The 12,073-nt window shown below is 37.5% G+C and overlaps 1 long non-coding RNA gene across 1 annotated transcript in view; it reads left to right on the top strand.

Annotated features, from left to right (window-relative positions):
- Positions 1 to 3,159: 3,159 nt before the first annotated feature.
- LOC119476233 overlaps positions 3,160 to 12,073 on the top strand; it is a 480,685-nt gene continuing 471,771 nt past the window's right edge. Inside the window, exon 1 of the long non-coding RNA XR_005203974.1 lies at positions 3,160 to 3,282. This is a non-coding gene — a long non-coding RNA (uncharacterized LOC119476233). The remainder of the gene's footprint in view (positions 3,283 to 12,073) is intronic.

Raw genomic sequence — 12,073 nt, 5'->3', positions numbered from 1 at the left:
TCTGTACAGGTTTGGGCAGACCTGTTTTTTTGCATGGCTGTCTCTTGCCCCTCCAAGTATGGCTTCTTATTTACATTCTCATTTTTTTTATCCGGCATCATGACAATATTGTGGCTCCTCTTGCACGGTTCCCAAAGGTCACATTCACGGCTTAAGCAAATCCTGTCACCATGCTGATCTATCACTCTTGCAAATTACATTTTAGCAGTATCTATGATCTGTGGTTGTATGCACTTGAGTGTTTTAAGTGAGTTCTCCTCCCCTCACTTTTAAAAGAGTGAGTAACGCCAATGAAATAAGGACCACATTATAATACAATAGGCAGTGTTCCTTGTAAAAGTTAAAAGGCTTTGGACCCCTTGAAGTAAAAATGACCATGGATTTCAAGTGGCAAATTGACCACTGTTATTGCAAGCTGCTATAATGCAAAGCCCGACTAACTATTATAGTGACATTGGTTACTGTGACTGTAGGGAGTCCAAGGACAATAATGGTTGATGACAATAAAGTGTTAGATAAGAAGCTCTATCATTTACAACTTGTGGAATGCTGTTATTAGTATGCTAGTTCCCACAGTTCATGCTTACAACCTAACCCAGTCCATATCTTGCCACAGTGCACAAATAAGAGCAGCACCTACGCTCCTGCAGCCATGGATAAAGGTGTGATAGACCTTTTTCATTGCAGACATTTTGACTTGTCACAGGAGTAAATAATAGCATTAACGATGGCTCTGTGTATGCCATGACAGTGTAACAATGGGCCAGCAAGCACAATACCAGGACCCTGAAACTGAAGCAGCTAAATGTTATTCAGCCATCATTCTATTTAGTATTCACACCTGTGCTTTTCCTGCTGTGACATCTGAAAATGGCTCACAGGAGAGTTACAGAAACGTCAATCAAACCCAGTCTGTACATGCCCACACAGTCCAGAGGAGAGTCTAATCATGGAAGTGAAATCACCTGTGTGGGTGCAACTTGGATGTGCAGGGCCTTTGAAAAATACGAACCAAATAGATGATTCAGAATCATCAATGAGTATGATATTCAGGAAGTTTTACAGTGGTTTCTTTTTGCAATAGATGTTCATGTGACCTGCAGTTCTGACTATGGCCACTATGTAAAAAAGAGTACCATTAGGACCTATATTGTGGACATGGTTAACACAAACCCACTTGAAGGCACTAAATTATCATTTTAATCAATTTAATGTCTTCAGCATCGCTATTTGGGGTCAAAATGTGGTAAGAAAAATACATCAACAAGCTACAAATCAAAAAGCACAGTAGATATGCTACTCTGGATCTTCATCTTGACCATCTGGAGCCACAGCAGGAGTGGCCTGGACTTAGGCCAGAGTCAGTGCAACTGCATCAACCTCAGTCAGACCTAGAAGTAGCTGCAGCTATCTACATGGGTGAAGGCAACAACTAACACGATCATACCCAGCCAACTCCCTCAGATAAATCCCCTAAATCATTCGCCACCAACTCTACCCCACTGAGCCATGCCCATGTTGACCTGGTAAAGGGCAGCTGAGGAGAATGTACTAGAGTCTGATGCAACAGATAGAAAAATAGACCTGGAGGAGGATTTTGTGAAATTCACCAATTCAGATAATTAATTGAAGGACACAATAATAGATCAGCAAGGCCACCATTATAGGCTACAATATTATATTGTAATAATATATAGATAAAGTAATAGATAAGCATTCACATTGATGATTTCATATTTTGAGTTATCAAAATTGAAAGTATATATTAGAAATTATAAGGGAATTTGGATTTGGAGCCCCCCACTGCGTCACCGCTCTAGGGTTAGGGTTCAACCCCCAGAACCCTAACCCCGTAAAACGCAACACACATCACAATGGCTTTAAGACAAAAAATTATGATTTTTATTTTCATAAATAACTGTATTTATTATAATATAAATAAACAATTGGTCCCTGATATTGTTGGCTTAAAAGTGTTCATTCAGTTTCACTACAGCGATAGTTACAGGGGTGAAAAGTGTATTTCTTTCTTTCTTTCTTTCGACTATTTGTTACCCCAATGCAGAAAATGAGGAAGGGTTCCCACTGGCTTTTTTTTTTTTTTTAAAGGGCAACCAGCACCCCCCAGAAGGTGGCGCCCTATGCCTTAAGCCGGTCCTGGAAATGATGCAATAGCTATAGCCACAGCAGGAAACCTCCTCACTAAGTACACCTGAAGCTCTCCATTTATGTATATGTGTTGCTCAATGGAGAGTGACTGCAAAAAGTTATTTGTATGGTAATGCTTAATTTACTGAAACATGTTAGTTAAAATAACATTGGCAGATAACACAAAGCCCAACAGTGTGATTTTGTTTTTGTAGTGGCAGCTTGCTCTAAACCGTCCATGCCACTTCTAGCAGGATGTAAAGGTTTCTGACTCACGTAGACTACCATGTCCAACTTCCACTTGCCTTCTGCAGACAATCACTTCTTGATCAGCTTCAAAGATGAGGCTTGTATTGTGAGTGAAAGGTTTATTCCACGAAAATTAAAACAAACAAAAATATATCCATATGACAAATCTTGGACTATCAAAAACGTACCAATTCCGCTGGAAAATAACTGAGTCTGTGATCTGTGTGTGGTCAGAAAAATTCTTGCTCCCCATCCTGCTCCACTGAAGCCTAACTGGCATTAACCATACTTAAAGGGACACGCCCACATTGTCCAATAGCAGGATGACTAGAGGACCACATCCTAACAGGTCAAAACACACATCATTGAGTCTATATAGATCAAAGCCCATTCTATTACATGACTAACTAACCTAAATTCTAATGTATGTCAAACATTTTTGATGGCATAACACAATGTACTTTTTAAATGATAATCTGCAAAAAAATGTAAATAATACAATTATGGCTCTTACAGTTTTCTTATATATAGCATTTCTTAATAGACCTTTTTCATGGCAGCCATTTTTGACTTGCCATACCTGGAAAAAGCACAGGTGCACGTTAATTAATGAGGGCCTCACCCTTTTGTAAGTAAACAATGTAAGTTTGAAACCCATGCACAATTACAAACAGTTTGTCTCCTGTCTAAAAATAGCTCCATTATGACAACTACTCGCACATACCTGTACTCTCCCCACCGCCAGATGGCACTGCTGCACGCATGCGCAGTAGACTAATGATGGTCAACAGTTGGTGGACAGACAGCCACATGGTGACATAATTAAGCAAATGAAGAAACGAATGATTGCAACAACTACACTGACCAACCAACACCCGGTGTAAGGTAGGATCGCTGGCTTTGGATAATTGTTATTGCTGGTTTAATGAGCAGTGCAAATGTTTTGTGCGCAATGCTTAATTGCTAATTGGTAAAAGAAGGCACCGCCGTGTGCAGTTGATGGTGTCTACTAGTTCCTGTAATTCAGGTGTGATAGAGCTAGAGGTGGCAAACTGATGGATTTGGATGCAGAGAAGGGCATTTTTATTTCTTTCTCCAAACAGTTGTTTTGTGAGTGATTCACTGGTGAGCATAGAGGAAGTTGCTGTGTCTCCTCTGATGTTCACCTGCATCTAATTATGCATTTTGACGCATACTGGTGCTTGGATGATGCATTGTCTATATATAAAATGCAGCAATGCAATTTTGCCACATTTATTTCTGCACTAGACATCTGATATTTGTGTGTTTTTTTGGCAAACAGTATGAATTTTATATTGGCTACCAGTGTTAGGGGTCTGTGTGTGTGTGTGTGTGTGCTGGCCCACAGCAGGCCTCCATGTTCTTACTCTGTTGTTGAAGTGGTCATTATAGAAGCTGGAGTTTGTGTGTTTCCCATGTGTACTTGTTATTCAGTAGTCTATGGCTGTGTTTGTGAAAGCAGTTTTCTCACATTTACATTGCTGCAAAATTGAATGATACATATTTCTTGCTGTTTCTATATGTTTAAGCTCCAAAGTTACATCTGTTTGAATATTGGTGTGTTGTCTGAAACATTAGTTTATCATTGAGTGCTGAAAAGTCTAGGATTTTTTAAATATTGGCTTTTGATTGTGACATTTTCCTGAATTCTGTGTCTTTATTTACTCAGATCTTCAAATGATTGAATGAATCGGTGTAATTGCTGCAGTATATCATACAGTAGTTACATTTTCTGCTCCTTCTCTTGCTAGACACTTATTGCTGAAACCACCAATACCATTAAAACTTTAATCACCCCTTAAACCGGACAAGGGCAGTATTTTCTATATGTGAGTGTCCGTGGATGTCTGGCAAAAGCTGCAGATCAGCAAAATCTAAGTGTATAATTAACTTAAAGAAATGCTGGTATTTATTAATAATATATTTTGTAGCATGTATTTCTCCATGCAAGACCCATCTGTTGCTGATGCAGGAAAAATAGCCTCATCAACACATCCCGTATACAGACTACACAAACAGCCTCTCCAGACAGAGATAGCACCCTATAACACATGATGTTCAATTATATTTGTTTGGGAAAATGCACCCCAAAGCACGGTATCACCTGCAATGTTTTCAGGCCGGGTTCCAGTTTTAAATCTTTTATTATTTCAGTTTGCATTATGTTTATGAACAAGATTAGAAATCATGTTGGATTTAATTCCATAAAAAAGGCTTCTTTTGCCAATGTTATATGCACCTAAAAACACAATTACTGAGTGAATCCCATCACCCATGTTGTGGTTTAAATGTCATAACACAGTTTGTCCTCTAGATAGTGCCTGAAGCTTACATTGACTTATGGTTTCAATTTATGGTTCAGGTAAAAAAAGAAGAAGTGGTGAACCAGAGAAAATGCCCTGTGCATTCAGTTGTGTGACTTTTTGTCACTGTTCTCTGCTGGGTCTGTTAAAACATGTCGGATATGCACTTATTGTAACTTCCAGCCCAGTGAATGTGAAATGTTGTAAAAAAAAAAAAGTCTCTCAATTGTTAGTTTCATTATTCTCGTGTGTGTTAGCGCTTGTAATATGATTGCTGGATGCTTCTGGTCATATTAAGCAGACATACTGTTTGTTTTTGGTGTGTGCAAATGATGATGATGATGTTACGTTTAAATATACTGTGCCTTGTTTGCTTGGATTCAGCTACAGTATTTATGTTGCATTTTAGATATTGAAACTGTCTCTGTGTGCTGTCTACTGACACAGTCAGGACCGAATTAACATGGAATTTATTTACCAATTTTGCTTTTATCTGTACACAGTCAAGTCCGTTTTGATGATCAGACATGTGTAATCGTTTGCTTTTTTCTACACAGAATGTGTACGTCTATATATATGCATACATCTTAGTATGAGCATGGCCTTTTCAAATGTCAACTTTGACAGCAATTCATAGCCAAGCGCAAACACTGGAAATAACTCTTAATTTGTCCATAGGCATGACATATTTGCCGTTGAATGAATCCTATCAAAAGGAATATGAATACCTTTTTAGATTAGCTTTAATGAACTTATTGTTATTAACTTGCATTGATGTTAGTACCACAGCCCTTGTTTTTGTCATTAGAGAGGCATTTAAAAAAAAAAAATCTGCTGTAATAATAACCTCATACAATGCTGTTGTCTGTAAACTGTTTAACATAGTGAAGCCTGCAACACAGTATCATAGCTTGATCACTTTGTCTGTTTGTCTGATGCTGCCCTGATTGATATGGATATCTACAATGCATGCAGGATGGCGTCTTTAGACTACATCTGTTGCTATGACTGTAAATGCTGAGGCCCTACCTGCACTGCACCTGAAGGTAACAGTGTTCATAGTGGTAGGCTTAACTGGCTTTAAGAAAAATAGCAAAGCATGTTCAATAAACTAAGATACTTTTGAACAGTATAGAACTTATTAAGGATGTAGAAATGTAAAATTCAAGTGATCTAGTCTGGCCTTGACACTGTAGTGAAATATATTGTGTCAAGAGAAGCCTTAAATATAAATCTAAAAATAAACCATAAACACATGGCTTAACTCCACGCTGCTGCTGCTGCTAGAGAGCTCTTTATACTGTCGATTAAAGCGTAAGAAGTTAGACCTGGGCCTTTTGCTGGATTTAAATATCATCACTGGAGAATACTGTTGGGGCTCATTTGTTCTCATAGAACTATGGATAATAGTTAAGCCTATGTACATGTAATATTGATGGGGCGAGCGGCATAGATAAAATAAACTATGGTGGAAAGAAACTAGAAGAAACATTAGTTTTGTTCATAGCATAGCAAGTTTACTGTCGCTGATTTTACTGTGGAGAGAGGTCTGACGAAGTGTCTGCAGCTATAAGAAAGCTACATAAGAATAAGGCCAAATGATCACATTGTTGCTCAATGGCTAAAATATACTTGTCAAAACGTGTTCCTCCTTGCTTTACTTGGTTTTAGTTCACTCATAGTACTGATATTTACAGTCCTACAGCATGACCTAGTATATCCTGTTCAATGTGACTTAGACAATTCTGATGGGAAGGTTATAACCTTAACTTTCATGAAAGTCAGTTTGGTTAAAAGAAGTCATTGCCAGTTGTAACAGTCATTAATCTAAATGTAACCGTGAGACTTCACTCAGTAACTAACCAAGATGTATCGTGGATATCATCTAACATTTACCATAACTTTCAGGAGTTTTGTGTACAAAATAATTAGATAATGTTTTTGGACATCGGCCCGTTTGCAGCGTTTAGTTTGCAGCGTTTACTTTGCATCTTTTAGTTTGCAGGATTTACTTTGCAGCGTTTACTTTGCAGTTTCCAATGTGATGCCATCTGCAGGGAAATCCAGCCCAATGCAGTATCACTCAATAAGATGAGAAAGAAATTAAATCAAATTAACATGACATTGAAATGAGGGAAAGACTACTGTTGCCCAAAAGTGTTTCACATACTGTATGTACAATATACTGTAGGCACTTTACAGCATTTAGTGCAAAAGAAACCCAACTATTTAGAAAATAACATATCACTAATTAAATATTGGAAAATCAGTTTCACTAAAGGTGAGGTGGTGTAAACTATTTATAGCTGGAGAATGGCCCTTTCACAACAGGACTGAATGTTTCAAAAATGAGTTTGCCGTGTTGCTCACTAGATGGCAACATTGTCTTACTCTGCAGTGAAGCCATCAGTCTCCCAGTTGTGTTACAAAGAAAGAAGAAAGAAGAAAGAAGAAGGTCTAGTTACCCTCAAACTGTTAAATGTTGCTCTTGTTTCTTAAGTAGGGAAGAGGAAATGGACTCGTACCTGTCACTTACATACCATTGTAGTCTTGTACGCACAACAGTGACTCATTAGGAAATGAGGTGTGATGAGTCAACTTTCCACGAACAATGAAACCTCAATAGGTTGTGCGGTACCATGTTGGATTAGTATAAGCAGATAATGAAGGACGTAGATTAACAGAGCTGTATCACACGTCTATGTTGAGCAGGATGAATCACCTCCTTCTGCCGCTGTCGTACGTCAAACGACATTTTCACTTGTACATTTTGTTCCACTGTGTCCTGGTAGATGATCAGAGGTGTCATGTCATTCCAAACCACATTACTGTGTCAGAGTGCCTTCTGAAAATAACTGATCAGATAGCGAAAGAGACGGGTGTTGAAGGACATATTTAAGTTTTACTAAGGCATATGTCTGTTTAATATCAACTTTTTTCTCATGTAAGAATGAGACAACATGCCTTAAAATAATTATGAATGCAACATTTTATTAAATGTAAAACTACATACAAGAACTTTGATACATTTTATCACATTTAAGATCTTTACACACCAAGCTGTAATTTTTGTCTGGATTTGTTGCACGTTTAAAAATACCTCAAGTTGTGTCTATCACGTTTACACACCGACTCTGAAACTTTTGTCCGTCATTAAAGTTTTCGGCACAGGTGCGATTTTCTGTGTTTTTTTGCATCTGTCAAAAGGCAAAAGAGGGTTACTTGACCACTCAGAGCCACCTTCCGTGCAAACGTTATCATCCAAAATGGCATGATAAACATTCACTCTCACCTCCCAGCAAAAGCACATTACAATAAAGACATAAAAGAATACAGAGATGCTGAATTTAAAGATGGATTGTGGCAGGTGATTGCAGATTAGCTTTGAATTGGGGATGATCACAAAACAAAGGATGTGGTAAAGATTAGACAGTAGTGATTGTGCTGTTGGCAGATAAACGATAGCTTCTTGCTAATGTCATTTATTCATTAATCCCGTTTTGGACTAGCGCAATCCATTGCACCCACGTAATTAATTCAGTTTTGTCTTGTATTGTAAATTTTCGCAACAAATTTAATAACAAAATACTTTGGACTCAGTGTGCAAGGTTTCTGTAATGTAATGTAATGTTTTCTATCAGGTGACGGAATAAAAAAACACATACAAAAAAAACCCGGACTTGGTGTGCAGAGACCTTTACATTCATTATGTAGGTCACTATACATTGAAGTTTCTGATTGAAGTCCATCAGAATATACAATATACATGTTCTTTAACGGTGAAGTCAAATCTTTCAACAACATTTAAAAGACTATGTGAAGAAAGCATATACAAAGTCCTATGATACATTGGTGGTCCTTCTTGAGAAATTCTTCTTTGTGACTTCAGGCAGGTCAGAGGTCAGTGGAGCTACACTGGAGTGCAAAGGGATTATTTGTATTGCTCAAGTTTACTTACTTATAGGCAACTTTGTTCTTGTTGGGTGGCATTTCCATACTCAAAGTATCCTGATGTTGTGTGTTGTCAGTCATCACCACTGTTTTTGGAACAAACGTACATTAAACCTAATACAGATTGTCTTGTTTGGTCTAAATTTTGGGGCTGTTGTGATTTTATTCTCTGTATAAATAATTAAATTCGACATGAGTACCCAAATTAAAATGTAACAGAAAACACATTACTCTGCATCCTTGGAAGAGGAAAGAGACATTAAAACGTAGTGTCCAATAGAGGGCAGACAAGTGCTACAAATGTAATCGCTTCACTTCACTCACCCACTTATACAGACACACACTACACTGTTTTCATGATGTGAAGTCAGCTTTGCATATCCAATAATTGTGTATATACTGTATGTTTAGCTCCAAGAACACTGTGTGTAGATATTTTAATTTATAATTGTTATTAATTGGTATGCTGTGGTCTTGAGTCTAATTATAGCTACTGTGTCTCCTTAAACGTGACCTAAACTGGAATAGATAATATTGTGATTGTCCAATAAACACAATGATCCTAAATCCAATTAGTCGCCATTCCACTGTGCAGGAGTTCAACTCTGCCACATCCAGCTCACCTTTTCAGGTCCCTGTACTCCACAACAGTAAGGATTAATTATTCAGCTACAATTAGCGTGATGTCAATAGTAATTGCCACCAGTGCAGGGCTCCTCTGACATTGAGGCGGCCTGTTGTGAGACTGAGATTACGCTTCTCTCATGTTAAAATTCCCAATTTCAATCAAGTTACTGTATGTGTAGAAGCTCTTGTGCGCAAACCCACTCAGACACACACATCCCCACACCCACCCAGGGGCGGGCACGCATGACTGCACTCAAATAACCGACACTAATGCACACATACACGCACACACACACACCGAACAGGATACACACACAAGTTCTTTCTGTTAAATTTGAGACTGTAAAACATAGATAAGTGTTGCTCATTTTTCGTTTAACATTTGTAAGGTTACTAGACTGTGGTAAGCGTGTGGTAATTGCCCAGAGTCCTCCCCATTACAAACAGGAGATTGAAGAGGTTTACGCACAAACTAAAATATGCTACTGCTGTTATTGACATGAATTGAAATTACATGGCAAGAAACTCAAAAAAGCAGTTATACTGTATATTTAATCTAAAATAACGCCTCCGCAGCGTTATATGTACTTGCATATTGTACTAACTTGTTCAGATTAGGAAAATGAATAAACATTTTGATTATGAAATGCATTTGACATTTAAATAGAATATATATATTTATTTTATTAGTGTCTGTAGGGACAAACATTACCAAAACTGAAATATAGTATTAGTGAGTTACAGTAGCAGTTCATGACAAATGTACTTGACAAATCTCACCTCCACTTGGCTAGTTGTCTGGTAAGGGCTTTCGGGAAAACTGGCAATATGTTTTTATTTTTTTTGGCCATTAATTTTGTCCTTTTTAATGTTTGCTATTGTGCAAACAAAATAAGGAACTAAACTGCAACAATACACCTTTGTGACTACCACCTCTGGTCAGGAATCCACAACCACAAACCTCTGTAAGTACATAGTGGTACTACATAGTGGTACGCACACTGAAAGTGAACTCTGACCTTGGAGTTACAACATAGGCTACAATTGTCTGTATTAGTGATGAATGCTGTTGATACTATAAACAGTATTGATGAGATGGTGTCCACTTGAAAGTATCTTTGTTATATCTTTATCACTCTTTTTTTTTTTTAGCTCTTTTAGTGTTTGACATATTATTGACTCGTTTGATTAATTCAGGACGTGATTCGATTTTAGGCTGGGAGATCTCTTCCCTTAATTTCAATTCTCTTTTGTCTCACCTTCTTCCATCGCTTGAATGTGGTTCATCTCCATATGATGTTCTGAAGTCAGTGTAATCTCTGAGAAGAAGTTTAGATTAACTGTCTTGATTTAGAAACAAACAGTTAAAGGAACAGTGTGTAGCATTTAGGGGGATCTATTGGCAGAAATGGAATATAATATTAATAACTATGTTTTCCTTAGTGTATGATCAGCTGAAAATAAGAATCTGTGTATTTTTGTTACCTTAAGTTCAGCCATTTATATCTATATAGGGAGCGAGTCCTCTCCGCGGTTTCTAGAAGGGAACTCACGAGTTGGGGAAACTCTCACGAGATGGTTAAGGTTAGGCATTGATCTTGAATAGCTAAGGTTAGGATAGGACATCAGGCAGCGAGTCTCGCAAGAGTTTTTGCAAGTTTTTGCAGATTTCAGATCAAATTTAGCAATTTCTTCACGGAGCCGGCTTCCATGTTTCTACAGTAGCCCAGAACGGACAAACTAAATAGGGAAAAACGCTTGGCACACGGCAGAAGTTTCAGTTGGTTGCAGACTGCAACCTCATTGCTAGATGCCACCAAATCCAAATACACACTTCTCCTTTTAAGGTCTTAATTTTCAAAATGGGACGAACATGTTCTTACAATAAAAAGCATTCACACAGTACAGTATTGTGCAACCCATTAGGGGTGTAACAATACATCATTACAATAATACAACAATACAATACATGTGGATTGATATATCGATTCAATGATAGACAATCCAATATCGTTGATGCAAAGTGAAAATAGTCATCCTCTAATAATCATCCTTAAGATACGCCTTTATTTTGAAATTCCCACTTCATATTTATTCTTTTTTATTAAATACAATAGAGTTTTTTTCATTTAAATGTCTGGAAGAGCCCAGTAATAAAATTGTCAAATCATATTTTAGTTGCATTTTGAGAGTCGATATAGATTTAAACAGTTAAATGGGCATATGATATCGTCTCATATTGATCGCAGGCCCCTGAATTGAATCAAATCAAAATGGTATCGTGGCAGACTTTGTGATATCAGCAAATGTCGTATCGTTGTCCAAAGAATCAATATCGTGATGGAACTTGTGATTCACACTCCTTTAACCCAGTACAGTATTTAGAGAAATCTTCTTCCCTGCTGCTTTACAGTATATTATCTCACCCTCTCTCTCACCCATTGTCTCTATGTGACTTTTTTTCCACCACTCGTACATGTTATATCTATTGGACTGTGATATAGGAACTACTGCCTTGTTTCCATTGATTTCAAACTGAATTTCATTTTGAGTTGGAGGATTATGAATCTCATTACAAATTTCACACATGCTTGGTTAGTCAAACTATTGAACTTCTGCTATCACAGTTAAGTTTGTGCAGAGAGGTAACTATTACTTTATAAATCAGCCGTAATAATGTTGATTATGTTGAATTGATAATATATTAACTTAGTCAAATGTCTGTTGCTTCAGGTCTCTGTCCAACTAACACATGTAGTGTTGTAGTTGAAGAT

The sequence above is a fragment of the Sebastes umbrosus genome, chromosome 2, assembly GCF_015220745.1.
Source record: "Sebastes umbrosus isolate fSebUmb1 chromosome 2, fSebUmb1.pri, whole genome shotgun sequence".
NCBI classification, from domain to species: Eukaryota; Metazoa; Chordata; class Actinopteri; order Perciformes; family Sebastidae; genus Sebastes; species Sebastes umbrosus.
This window is presented reverse-complemented; position numbering and strand designations above follow the sequence as displayed.